The following is a 13,383-nucleotide window of genomic DNA, read 5'->3' on the forward strand; positions in this document are numbered from 1 at the left end:
TGTATATTTATAAGAAATTAAAAGAACTGGGACCTTTCTTGCCAGCTTTTAGATGTAGTTCGGCGGAATGAAGAAATAGGGGGGGGGGAAACGAAGAAGAAAAACCAAACAGTTTTATATTCATATGCAAATACCATGATTGAAAACGTACGAAATACGTTTGAACATGATTGAAAACGTACGAAATACGTTTGAACAGAGTTACTTAGCATCGTTTTCAAACTCGACGTTCAATGCTGCCGGATATTCCGTTATTTGTGAAATATGAATCATACTTATAGACAAATTATTGTAGTACAATTTTTAGGTGATTTTCAAGAAATTTAAACAAAAGTTTGGACAATTTTGCAAAGAAATAGTTAAGAAAGAACCGACAGAAAATTAAAGTTTTCCTGAAAGGTGTCTGTGTAGCACCAGTGTTACAGCATACTTACCTGGTACAGAGGATACCGTGATCACAAAGGCGGTTCCTCCAGGTCGAGGCCTTTCCATTGCACTCCGGTTAGGCTGAAGCCTGCGATTGCCCCAAATGTGGGCAACTCGGGTACGCAATTTTTTAGTGTGGGGGACTGCGTTCGCGCTATCCCCCGTCTATAATAACTTAAAGTAAAAACGCAGATTAAAGCCCTTAAATCACTTTTGGTATCTGTTATTTAAAGTCCGCCACGTATGTTTCAAAATTATATTAGAAAGCACGATCAAGGAATTTTTCTCCGCACTGTTAATGGAAGTAAGTTATAATTTTTCAATAAGTTATTTGATATTGCATGAAACAAGACATATATCCACCTTAAAAGTAAGCGGTGATGTCTTGGTTCATAATAATTTACTTAATAGTTCAAAACGAAGAAATAAATCACGGAAACTCCACGTTAGCATTGTTTTCCCACGGGCTGACCATTTTCGTCCTTATTTAACCCCTCGCTATCGCTCGGGGTTAAATACCGACAGAAATGCATGGTCAGCCCGTGGGAAAACAATGCTAACGTGGAGTTTCCGTGATTTATTTCGATTCTAATGGGACTAGTTTCTCATAATTTTCAATAGACGCAGCCTACGTGTTGCGCGAAATGTATATTTATAAGAAATTAAAAGAACTGGGACCTTTCTTGCCAGCTTTTAGATGTAGTTCGGCGGAATGAAGAAATAGGGGGGGGGAAACGAAGAAGAAAAACCAAACAGTTTTATATTCATATGCAAATACCATGATTGAAAACGTACGAAATACGTTTGAACATGATTGAAAACGTACGAAATACGTTTGAACAGAGTTACTTAGCATCGTTTTCAAACTCGACGTTCAATGCTGCCGGATATTCCGTTATTTGTGAAATATGAATCATACTTATAGACAAATTATTGTAGTACAATTTTTAGGTGATTTTCAAGAAATTTAAACAAAAGTTTGGACAATTTTGCAAAGAAATAGTTAAGAAAGAACCGACAGAAAATTAAAGTTTTCCTGAAAGGTGTCTGTGTAGCACCAGTGTTACAGCATACTTACCTGGTACAGAGGATACCGTGATCACAAAGGCGGTTCCTCCAGGTCGAGGCCTTTCCATTGCACTCCGGTTAGGCTGAAGCCTGCGATTGCCCCAAATGTGGGCAACTCGGGTACGCAATTTTTTAGTGTGGGGGACTGCGTTCGCGCTATCCCCCGTCTATAATAACTTAAAGTAAAAACGCAGATTAAAGCCCTTAAATCACTTTTGGTATCTGTTATTTAAAGTCCGCCACGTATGTTTCAAAATTATATTAGAAAGCACGATCAAGGAATTTTTCTCCGCACTGTTAATGGAAGTAAGTTATAATTTTTCAATAAGTTATTTGATATTGCATGAAACAAGACATATATCCACCTTAAAAGTAAGCGGTGATGTCTTGGTTCATAATAATTTACTTAATAGTTCAAAACGAAGAAATAAATCACGGAAACTCCACGTTAGCATTGTTTTCCCACGGGCTGACCATTTTCGTCCTTATTTAACCCCTCGCTATCGCTCGGGGTTAAATACCGACAGAAATGCATGGTCAGCCCGTGGGAAAACAATGCTAACGTGGAGTTTCCGTGATTTATTTCGATTCTAATGGGACTAGTTTCTCATAATTTTCAATAGACGCAGCCTACGTGTTGCGCGAAATGTATATTTATAAGAAATTAAAAGAACTGGGACCTTTCTTGCCAGCTTTTAGATGTAGTTCGGCGGAATGAAGAAATAGGGGGGGGGGAAACGAAGAAGAAAAACCAAACAGTTTTATATTCATATGCAAATACCATGATTGAAAACGTACGAAATACGTTTGAACATGATTGAAAACGTACGAAATACGTTTGAACAGAGTTACTTAGCATCGTTTTCAAACTCGACGTTCAATGCTGCCGGATATTCCGTTATTTGTGAAATATGAATCATACTTATAGACAAATTATTGTAGTACAATTTTTAGGTGATTTTCAAGAAATTTAAACAAAAGTTTGGACAATTTTGCAAAGAAATAGTTAAGAAAGAACCGACAGAAAATTAAAGTTTTCCTGAAAGGTGTCTGTGTAGCACCAGTGTTACAGCATACTTACCTGGTACAGAGGATACCGTGATCACAAAGGCGGTTCCTCCAGGTCGAGGCCTTTCCATTGCACTCCGGTTAGGCTGAAGCCTGCGATTGCCCCAAATGTGGGCAACTCGGGTACGCAATTTTTTAGTGTGGGGGACTGCGTTCGCGCTATCCCCCGTCTATAATAACTTAAAGTAAAAACGCAGATTAAAGCCCTTAAATCACTTTTGGTATCTGTTATTTAAAGTCCGCCACGTATGTTTCAAAATTATATTAGAAAGCACGATCAAGGAATTTTTCTCCGCACTGTTAATGGAAGTAAGTTATAATTTTTCAATAAGTTATTTGATATTGCATGAAACAAGACATATATCCACCTTAAAAGTAAGCGGTGATGTCTTGGTTCATAATAATTTACTTAATAGTTCAAAACGAAGAAATAAATCACGGAAACTCCACGTTAGCATTGTTTTCCCACGGGCTGACCATTTTCGTCCTTATTTAACCCCTCGCTATCGCTCGGGGTTAAATACCGACAGAAATGCATGGTCAGCCCGTGGGAAAACAATGCTAACGTGGAGTTTCCGTGATTTATTTCGATTCTAATGGGACTAGTTTCTCATAATTTTCAATAGACGCAGCCTACGTGTTGCGCGAAATGTATATTTATAAGAAATTAAAAGAACTGGGACCTTTCTTGCCAGCTTTTAGATGTAGTTCGGCGGAATGAAGAAATAGGGGGGGGGGAAACGAAGAAGAAAAACCAAACAGTTTTATATTCATATGCAAATACCATGATTGAAAACGTACGAAATACGTTTGAACATGATTGAAAACGTACGAAATACGTTTGAACAGAGTTACTTAGCATCGTTTTCAAACTCGACGTTCAATGCTGCCGGATATTCCGTTATTTGTGAAATATGAATCATACTTATAGACAAATTATTGTAGTACAATTTTTAGGTGATTTTCAAGAAATTTAAACAAAAGTTTGGACAATTTTGCAAAGAAATAGTTAAGAAAGAACCGACAGAAAATTAAAGTTTTCCTGAAAGGTGTCTGTGTAGCACCAGTGTTACAGCATACTTACCTGGTACAGAGGATACCGTGATCACAAAGGCGGTTCCTCCAGGTCGAGGCCTTTCCATTGCACTCCGGTTAGGCTGAAGCCTGCGATTGCCCCAAATGTGGGCAACTCGGGTACGCAATTTTTTAGTGTGGGGGACTGCGTTCGCGCTATCCCCCGTCTATAATAACTTAAAGTAAAAACGCAGATTAAAGCCCTTAAATCACTTTTGGTATCTGTTATTTAAAGTCCGCCACGTATGTTTCAAAATTATATTAGAAAGCACGATCAAGGAATTTTTCTCCGCACTGTTAATGGAAGTAAGTTATAATTTTTCAATAAGTTATTTGATATTGCATGAAACAAGACATATATCCACCTTAAAAGTAAGCGGTGATGTCTTGGTTCATAATAATTTACTTAATAGTTCAAAACGAAGAAATAAATCACGGAAACTCCACGTTAGCATTGTTTTCCCACGGGCTGACCATTTTCGTCCTTATTTAACCCCTCGCTATCGCTCGGGGTTAAATACCGACAGAAATGCATGGTCAGCCCGTGGGAAAACAATGCTAACGTGGAGTTTCCGTGATTTATTTCGATTCTAATGGGACTAGTTTCTCATAATTTTCAATAGACGCAGCCTACGTGTTGCGCGAAATGTATATTTATAAGAAATTAAAAGAACTGGGACCTTTCTTGCCAGCTTTTAGATGTAGTTCGGCGGAATGAAGAAATAGGGGGGGGGGAAACGAAGAAGAAAAACCAAACAGTTTTATATTCATATGCAAATACCATGATTGAAAACGTACGAAATACGTTTGAACATGATTGAAAACGTACGAAATACGTTTGAACAGAGTTACTTAGCATCGTTTTCAAACTCGACGTTCAATGCTGCCGGATATTCCGTTATTTGTGAAATATGAATCATACTTATAGACAAATTATTGTAGTACAATTTTTAGGTGATTTTCAAGAAATTTAAACAAAAGTTTGGACAATTTTGCAAAGAAATAGTTAAGAAAGAACCGACAGAAAATTAAAGTTTTCCTGAAAGGTGTCTGTGTAGCACCAGTGTTACAGCATACTTACCTGGTACAGAGGATACCGTGATCACAAAGGCGGTTCCTCCAGGTCGAGGCCTTTCCATTGCACTCCGGTTAGGCTGAAGCCTGCGATTGCCCCAAATGTGGGCAACTCGGGTACGCAATTTTTTAGTGTGGGGGACTGCGTTCGCGCTATCCCCCGTCTATAATAACTTAAAGTAAAAACGCAGATTAAAGCCCTTAAATCACTTTTGGTATCTGTTATTTAAAGTCCGCCACGTATGTTTCAAAATTATATTAGAAAGCACGATCAAGGAATTTTTCTCCGCACTGTTAATGGAAGTAAGTTATAATTTTTCAATAAGTTATTTGATATTGCATGAAACAAGACATATATCCACCTTAAAAGTAAGCGGTGATGTCTTGGTTCATAATAATTTACTTAATAGTTCAAAACGAAGAAATAAATCACGGAAACTCCACGTTAGCATTGTTTTCCCACGGGCTGACCATTTTCGTCCTTATTTAACCCCTCGCTATCGCTCGGGGTTAAATACCGACAGAAATGCATGGTCAGCCCGTGGGAAAACAATGCTAACGTGGAGTTTCCGTGATTTATTTCGATTCTAATGGGACTAGTTTCTCATAATTTTCAATAGACGCAGCCTACGTGTTGCGCGAAATGTATATTTATAAGAAATTAAAAGAACTGGGACCTTTCTTGCCAGCTTTTAGATGTAGTTCGGCGGAATGAAGAAATAGGGGGGGGGGGGAAACGAAGAAGAAAAACCAAACAGTTTTATATTCATATGCAAATACCATGATTGAAAACGTACGAAATACGTTTGAACATGATTGAAAACGTACGAAATACGTTTGAACAGAGTTACTTAGCATCGTTTTCAAACTCGACGTTCAATGCTGCCGGATATTCCGTTATTTGTGAAATATGAATCATACTTATAGACAAATTATTGTAGTACAATTTTTAGGTGATTTTCAAGAAATTTAAACAAAAGTTTGGACAATTTTGCAAAGAAATAGTTAAGAAAGAACCGACAGAAAATTAAAGTTTTCCTGAAAGGTGTCTGTGTAGCACCAGTGTTACAGCATACTTACCTGGTACAGAGGATACCGTGATCACAAAGGCGGTTCCTCCAGGTCGAGGCCTTTCCATTGCACTCCGGTTAGGCTGAAACCTGCGATTGCCCCAAATGTGGGCAACTCGGGTACGCAATTTTTTAGTGTGGGGGACTGCGTTCGCGCTATCCCCCGTCTATAATAACTTAAAGTAAAAACGCAGATTAAAGCCCTTAAATCACTTTTGGTATCTGTTATTTAAAGTCCGCCACGTATGTTTCAAAATTATATTAGAAAGCACGATCAAGGAATTTTTCTCCGCACTGTTAATGGAAGTAAGTTATAATTTTTCAATAAGTTATTTGATATTGCATGAAACAAGACATATATCCACCTTAAAAGTAAGCGGTGATGTCTTGGTTCATAATAATTTACTTAATAGTTCAAAACGAAGAAATAAATCACGGAAACTCCACGTTAGCATTGTTTTCCCACGGGCTGACCATTTTCGTCCTTATTTAACCCCTCGCTATCGCTCGGGGTTAAATACCGACAGAAATGCATGGTCAGCCCGTGGGAAAACAATGCTAACGTGGAGTTTCCGTGATTTATTTCGATTCTAATGGGACTAGTTTCTCATAATTTTCAATAGACGCAGCCTACGTGTTGCGCGAAATGTATATTTATAAGAAATTAAAAGAACTGGGACCTTTCTTGCCAGCTTTTAGATGTAGTTCGGCGGAATGAAGAAATAGGGGGGGGGGGAAACGAAGAAGAAAAACCAAACAGTTTTATATTCATATGCAAATACCATGATTGAAAACGTACGAAATACGTTTGAACATGATTGAAAACGTACGAAATACGTTTGAACAGAGTTACTTAGCATCGTTTTCAAACTCGACGTTCAATGCTGCCGGATATTCCGTTATTTGTGAAATATGAATCATACTTATAGACAAATTATTGTAGTACAATTTTTAGGTGATTTTCAAGAAATTTAAACAAAAGTTTGGACAATTTTGCAAAGAAATAGTTAAGAAAGAACCGACAGAAAATTAAAGTTTTCCTGAAAGGTGTCTGTGTAGCACCAGTGTTACAGCATACTTACCTGGTACAGAGGATACCGTGATCACAAAGGCGGTTCCTCCAGGTCGAGGCCTTTCCATTGCACTCCGGTTAGGCTGAAACCTGCGATTGCCCCAAATGTGGGCAACTCGGGTACGCAATTTTTTAGTGTGGGGGACTGCGTTCGCGCTATCCCCCGTCTATAATAACTTAAAGTAAAAACGCAGATTAAAGCCCTTAAATCACTTTTGGTATCTGTTATTTAAAGTCCGCCACGTATGTTTCAAAATTATATTAGAAAGGCTAAAAACCACTAATTCCACTTTCCATAGGCTTCTATGCTAATTTCACAATATTCAATGGCTTCTCTGGACTTTACCTTAACTTTAACCTGCAGAGGACTATATATCAGCATGATTCTACATATGTCAGCTCACAATCCTCAGAATGGCATGTGGGGTTAGCAGACTTGCAGTGCAGTACTGGTCACCGGAAGTGAAGTGTCTATAAATAGCATGGGAAATCCCAGTGTTTTCACAAGATAGGGGTATATTTAAAAATCATTATGGAGATTAGGCTTCACATCACAAGAAGCAAAATGCACCTATAAAATGTACAGAAATGTTTTTCCTTTCAGAAACTGTTTAAATTTTTTAAATAAGATGAGAACTTTTTTCACAGCACTATGAGGAACAGGGGTAATTTCTGCGTAGGACTATTTTTGCGTACGTTCCAAATGCTCATTGGTTGAATTGGTGGTCTGTAACCTAAAGGGTCACTTTTTGTCTTAGAAAAAAATAAATAACTATACAGGTATCTTCCTACACACATACTGAATGCATTTGCAAAGTTTCAGTGAAATGTGACAAGCACTTTTTTAAATATTTGATTTTTAAATATAGGGTAACCAAGTTGTGCGAGCAAAAAAGTGACAATATTCTACCATACTTAAATGCATTAAATATTTGCAAAGAACTTTTTCTGACTTTTCAAATAAAAAATATCAATCACAACTTGTTTTTTAACAATATTAATGAAGAAATAGTTTTAAAAGTAATCATTTTCTGAGAAATTGGTCTATTTTTAAAAATTTATTTCTGACATGCCTCCCCCTTTTTCTTGATCACATGTCAAAAATCCTAAATCTTTAAATTTTCACAAAAGGTGATATATTTGGCTTTAAATTTGTAAATACAGTGTTTTCACATTAAAACATGACCAGTAAAGGGCACCTAAAGCAAAAAAAGTACTCAATAATGGATTTTCCATGTTGCCATAGGGGAATGCTGATATGGCCTTAACCGCAGTAATGAAAGTGAGTTTTTCCTCATTTCTAACCTAATTTTTGCTCAAATCTACACAAAACTTGATTTCAAGTGCTTATTACCACCATATTTAGGTAAATATAGCCCTCAAAGTTTAATATTTGATATTTTTACTAAATTTTCTACACTTTTTACAAGATAGGACATAAAAATCAGCCAAAAAGACCAATTTTCCATAATTTGGACCTATAACTTAAAAAAATGCATATTTTGAAGGATTTTTGTAGTGTATTCCTCTCATGGCAAAGTTAACAAGATCTTCAAGTAGTTTAAAGCTATTTCAAGAAACTTTTCATTTTGCCATGGCTTAAGCTTAAGGCTAAAAACCACTAATTCCACTTTCCATAGGCTTCTATGCTAATTTCACAATATTCAATGGCTTCTCTGGACTTTACCTTAACTTTAACCTGCAGAGGACTATATATCAGCATGATTCTACATATGTCAGCTCACAATCCTCAGAATGGCATGTGGGGTTAGCAGACTTGCAGTGCAGTACTGGTCACCGGAAGTGAAGTGTCTATAAATAGCATGGGAAATCCCAGTGTTTTCACAAGATAGGGGTATATTTAAAAATCATTATGGAGATTAGGCTTCACATCACAAGAAGCAAAATGCACCTATAAAATGTACAGAAATGTTTTTCCTTTCAGAAACTGTTTAAATTTTTTAAATAAGATGAGAACTTTTTTCACAGCACTATGAGGAACAGGGGTAATTTCTGCGTAGGACTATTTTTGCGTACGTTCCAAATGCTCATTGGTTGAATTGGTGGTCTGTAACCTAAAGGGTCACTTTTTGTCTTAGAAAAAAATAAATAACTATACAGGTATCTTCCTACACACATACTGAATGCATTTGCAAAGTTTCAGTGAAATGTGACAAGCACTTTTTTAAATATTTGATTTTTAAATATAGGGTAACCAAGTTGTGCGAGCAAAAAAGTGACAATATTCTACCATACTTAAATGCATTAAATATTTGCAAAGAACTTTTTCTGACTTTTCAAATAAAAAATATCAATCACAACTTGTTTTTTAACAATATTAATGAAGAAATAGTTTTAAAAGTAATCATTTTCTGAGAAATTGGTCTATTTTTAAAAATTTATTTCTGACATGCCTCCCCCTTTTTCTTGATCACATGTCAAAAATCCTAAATCTTTAAATTTTCACAAAAGGTGATATATTTGGCTTTAAATTTGTAAATACAGTGTTTTCACATTAAAACATGACCAGTAAAGGGCACCTAAAGCAAAAAAAGTACTCAATAATGGATTTTCCATGTTGCCATAGGGGAATGCTGATATGGCCTTAACCGCAGTAATGAAAGTGAGTTTTTCCTCATTTCTAACCTAATTTTTGCTCAAATCTACACAAAACTTGATTTCAAGTGCTTATTACCACCATATTTAGGTAAATATAGCCCTCAAAGTTTAATATTTGATATTTTTACTAAATTTTCTACACTTTTTACAAGATAGGACATAAAAATCAGCCAAAAAGACCAATTTTCCATAATTTGGACCTATAACTTAAAAAAATGCATATTTTGAAGGATTTTTGTAGTGTATTCCTCTCATGGCAAAGTTAACAAGATCTTCAAGTAGTTTAAAGCTATTTCAAGAAACTTTTCATTTTGCCATGGCTTAAGCTTAAGGCTAAAAACCACTAATTCCACTTTCCATAGGCTTCTATGCTAATTTCACAATATTCAATGGCTTCTCTGGACTTTACCTTAACTTTAACCTGCAGAGGACTATATATCAGCATGATTCTACATATGTCAGCTCACAATCCTCAGAATGGCATGTGGGGTTAGCAGACTTGCAGTGCAGTACTGGTCACCGGAAGTGAAGTGTCTATAAATAGCATGGGAAATCCCAGTGTTTTCACAAGATAGGGGTATATTTAAAAATCATTATGGAGATTAGGCTTCACATCACAAGAAGCAAAATGCACCTATAAAATGTACAGAAATGTTTTTCCTTTCAGAAACTGTTTAAATTTTTTAAATAAGATGAGAACTTTTTTCACAGCACTATGAGGAACAGGGGTAATTTCTGCGTAGGACTATTTTTGCGTACGTTCCAAATGCTCATTGGTTGAATTGGTGGTCTGTAACCTAGAAAGCACGATCAAGGAATTTTTCTCCGCACTGTTAATGGAAGTAAGTTATAATTTTTCAATAAGTTATTTGATATTGCATGAAACAAGACATATATCCACCTTAAAAGTAAGCGGTGATGTCTTGGTTCATAATAATTTACTTAATAGTTCAAAACGAAGAAATAAATCACGGAAACTCCATGTTAGCATTGTTTTCCCACGGGCTGACCATTTTCGTCCTTATTTAACCCCTCGCTATCGCTCGGGGTTAAATACCGACAGAAATGCATGGTCAGCCCGTGGGAAAACAATGCTAACGTGGAGTTTCCGTGATTTATTTCGATTCTAATGGGACTAGTTTCTCATAATTTTCAATAGACGCAGCCTACGTGTTGCGCGAAATGTATATTTATAAGAAATTAAAAGAACTGGGACCTTTCTTGCCAGCTTTTAGATGTAGTTCGGCGGAATGAAGAAATAGGGGGGGGAAACGAAGAAGAAAAACCAAACAGTTTTATATTCATATGCAAATACCATGATTGAAAACGTACGAAATACGTTTGAACATGATTGAAAACGTACGAAATACGTTTGAACAGAGTTACTTAGCATCGTTTTCAAACTCGACGTTCAATGCTGCCGGATATTCCGTTATTTGTGAAATATGAATCATACTTATAGACAAATTATTGTAGTACAATTTTTAGGTGATTTTCAAGAAATTTAAACAAAAGTTTGGACAATTTTGCAAAGAAATAGTTAAGAAAGAACCGACAGAAAATTAAAGTTTTCCTGAAAGGTGTCTGTGTAGCACCAGTGTTACAGCATACTTACCTGGTACAGAGGATACCGTGATCACAAAGGCGGTTCCTCCAGGTCGAGGCCTTTCCATTGCACTCCGGTTAGGCTGAAGCCTGCGATTGCCCCAAATGTGGGCAACTCGGGTACGCAATTTTTTAGTGTGGGGGACTGCGTTCGCGCTATCCCCCGTCTATAATAACTTAAAGTAAAAACGCAGATTAAAGCCCTTAAATCACTTTTGGTATCTGTTATTTAAAGTCCGCCACGTATGTTTCAAAATTATATTAGAAAGCACGATCAAGGAATTTTTCTCCGCACTGTTAATGGAAGTAAGTTATAATTTTTCAATAAGTTATTTGATATTGCATGAAACAAGACATATATCCACCTTAAAAGTAAGCGGTGATGTCTTGGTTCATAATAATTTACTTAATAGTTCAAAACGAAGAAATAAATCACGGAAACTCCACGTTAGCATTGTTTTCCCACGGGCTGACCATTTTCGTCCTTATTTAACCCCTCGCTATCGCTCGGGGTTAAATACCGACAGAAATGCATGGTCAGCCCGTGGGAAAACAATGCTAACGTGGAGTTTCCGTGATTTATTTCGATTCTAATGGGACTAGTTTCTCATAATTTTCAATAGACGCAGCCTACGTGTTGCGCGAAATGTATATTTATAAGAAATTAAAAGAACTGGGACCTTTCTTGCCAGCTTTTAGATGTAGTTCGGCGGAATGAAGAAATAGGGGGGGGGAAACGAAGAAGAAAAACCAAACAGTTTTATATTCATATGCAAATACCATGATTGAAAACGTACGAAATACGTTTGAACATGATTGAAAACGTACGAAATACGTTTGAACAGAGTTACTTAGCATCGTTTTCAAACTCGACGTTCAATGCTGCCGGATATTCCGTTATTTGTGAAATATGAATCATACTTATAGACAAATTATTGTAGTACAATTTTTAGGTGATTTTCAAGAAATTTAAACAAAAGTTTGGACAATTTTGCAAAGAAATAGTTAAGAAAGAACCGACAGAAAATTAAAGTTTTCCTGAAAGGTGTCTGTGTAGCACCAGTGTTACAGCATACTTACCTGGTACAGAGGATACCGTGATCACAAAGGCGGTTCCTCCAGGTCGAGGCCTTTCCATTGCACTCCGGTTAGGCTGAAGCCTGCGATTGCCCCAAATGTGGGCAACTCGGGTACGCAATTTTTTAGTGTGGGGGACTGCGTTCGCGCTATCCCCCGTCTATAATAACTTAAAGTAAAAACGCAGATTAAAGCCCTTAAATCACTTTTGGTATCTGTTATTTAAAGTCCGCCACGTATGTTTCAAAATTATATTAGAAAGCACGATCAAGGAATTTTTCTCCGCACTGTTAATGGAAGTAAGTTATAATTTTTCAATAAGTTATTTGATATTGCATGAAACAAGACATATATCCACCTTAAAAGTAAGCGGTGATGTCTTGGTTCATAATAATTTACTTAATAGTTCAAAACGAAGAAATAAATCACGGAAACTCCACGTTAGCATTGTTTTCCCACGGGCTGACCATTTTCGTCCTTATTTAACCCCTCGCTATCGCTCGGGGTTAAATACCGACAGAAATGCATGGTCAGCCCGTGGGAAAACAATGCTAACGTGGAGTTTCCGTGATTTATTTCGATTCTAATGGGACTAGTTTCTCATAATTTTCAATAGACGCAGCCTACGTGTTGCGCGAAATGTATATTTATAAGAAATTAAAAGAACTGGGACCTTTCTTGCCAGCTTTTAGATGTAGTTCGGCGGAATGAAGAAATAGGGGGGGGGGAAACGAAGAAGAAAAACCAAACAGTTTTATATTCATATGCAAATACCATGATTGAAAACGTACGAAATACGTTTGAACAGAGTTACTTAGCATCGTTTTCAAACTCGACGTTCAATGCTGCCGGATATTCCGTTATTTGTGAAATATGAATCATACTTATAGACAAATTATTGTAGTACAATTTTTAGGTGATTTTCAAGAAATTTAAACAAAAGTTTGGACAATTTTGCAAAGAAATAGTTAAGAAAGAACCGACAGAAAATTAAAGTTTTCCTGAAAGGTGTCTGTGTAGCACCAGTGTTACAGCATACTTACCTGGTACAGAGGATACCGTGATCACAAAGGCGGTTCCTCCAGGTCGAGGCCTTTCCATTGCACTCCGGTTAGGCTGAAACCTGCGATTGCCCCAAATGTGGGCAACTCGGGTACGCAATTTTTTAGTGTGGGGGACTGCGTTCGCGCTATCCCCCGTCTATAATAACTTAAAGTAAAAACGCAGATT

The 13,383-nt window shown here is 36.8% G+C and overlaps 10 non-coding genes across 10 annotated transcripts; all 10 read left to right on the forward strand.

Annotated features, from left to right (window-relative positions):
• Nucleotides 1-426: 426 nt before the first annotated feature.
• Nucleotides 427-590, forward strand: LOC148607714 (U1 spliceosomal RNA). The gene has a single exon (XR_015915640.1). It is a non-coding gene; the product is annotated as a U1 spliceosomal RNA (small nuclear RNA).
• Nucleotides 591-1,496: 906 nt separating this feature from the next.
• LOC148607715 (U1 spliceosomal RNA) lies at nt 1,497-1,660 on the forward strand. The gene has a single exon (XR_015915651.1). It is a non-coding gene; the product is annotated as a U1 spliceosomal RNA (small nuclear RNA).
• Nucleotides 1,661-2,567: 907 nt separating this feature from the next.
• LOC148607716 (U1 spliceosomal RNA) lies at nt 2,568-2,731 on the forward strand. The gene has a single exon (XR_015915662.1). It is a non-coding gene; the product is annotated as a U1 spliceosomal RNA (small nuclear RNA).
• A 907-nt stretch (nt 2,732-3,638) lies between these two features.
• On the forward strand, nt 3,639-3,802 carry LOC148607717 (U1 spliceosomal RNA). Its single transcript, XR_015915673.1, has one exon. It is a non-coding gene; the product is annotated as a U1 spliceosomal RNA (small nuclear RNA).
• Nucleotides 3,803-4,709: 907 nt separating this feature from the next.
• Nucleotides 4,710-4,873, forward strand: LOC148607718 (U1 spliceosomal RNA). The gene has a single exon (XR_015915684.1). It is a non-coding gene; the product is annotated as a U1 spliceosomal RNA (small nuclear RNA).
• A 909-nt stretch (nt 4,874-5,782) lies between these two features.
• Nucleotides 5,783-5,946, forward strand: LOC148607719 (U1 spliceosomal RNA). Its single transcript, XR_015915699.1, has one exon. It is a non-coding gene; the product is annotated as a U1 spliceosomal RNA (small nuclear RNA).
• Nucleotides 5,947-6,854: 908 nt separating this feature from the next.
• LOC148607720 (U1 spliceosomal RNA) lies at nt 6,855-7,018 on the forward strand. The gene has a single exon (XR_015915715.1). It is a non-coding gene; the product is annotated as a U1 spliceosomal RNA (small nuclear RNA).
• Nucleotides 7,019-11,078: 4,060 nt separating this feature from the next.
• LOC148607721 (U1 spliceosomal RNA) lies at nt 11,079-11,242 on the forward strand. The gene has a single exon (XR_015915695.1). It is a non-coding gene; the product is annotated as a U1 spliceosomal RNA (small nuclear RNA).
• Nucleotides 11,243-12,148: 906 nt separating this feature from the next.
• LOC148607722 (U1 spliceosomal RNA) lies at nt 12,149-12,312 on the forward strand. The gene has a single exon (XR_015915700.1). It is a non-coding gene; the product is annotated as a U1 spliceosomal RNA (small nuclear RNA).
• An 876-nt stretch (nt 12,313-13,188) lies between these two features.
• Nucleotides 13,189-13,352, forward strand: LOC148607723 (U1 spliceosomal RNA). Its single transcript, XR_015915726.1, has one exon. It is a non-coding gene; the product is annotated as a U1 spliceosomal RNA (small nuclear RNA).
• The last annotated feature ends 31 nt before the right edge of the window (nt 13,353-13,383 follow it).

This window comes from Perna viridis, chromosome 9 (genome assembly GCF_037379345.1).
Source record: "Perna viridis isolate PV_CMFRI_1.1 ecotype Kerala chromosome 9, ASM3737934v1, whole genome shotgun sequence".
NCBI lineage: Eukaryota > Metazoa > Mollusca > Bivalvia > Mytilida > Mytilidae > Perna > Perna viridis.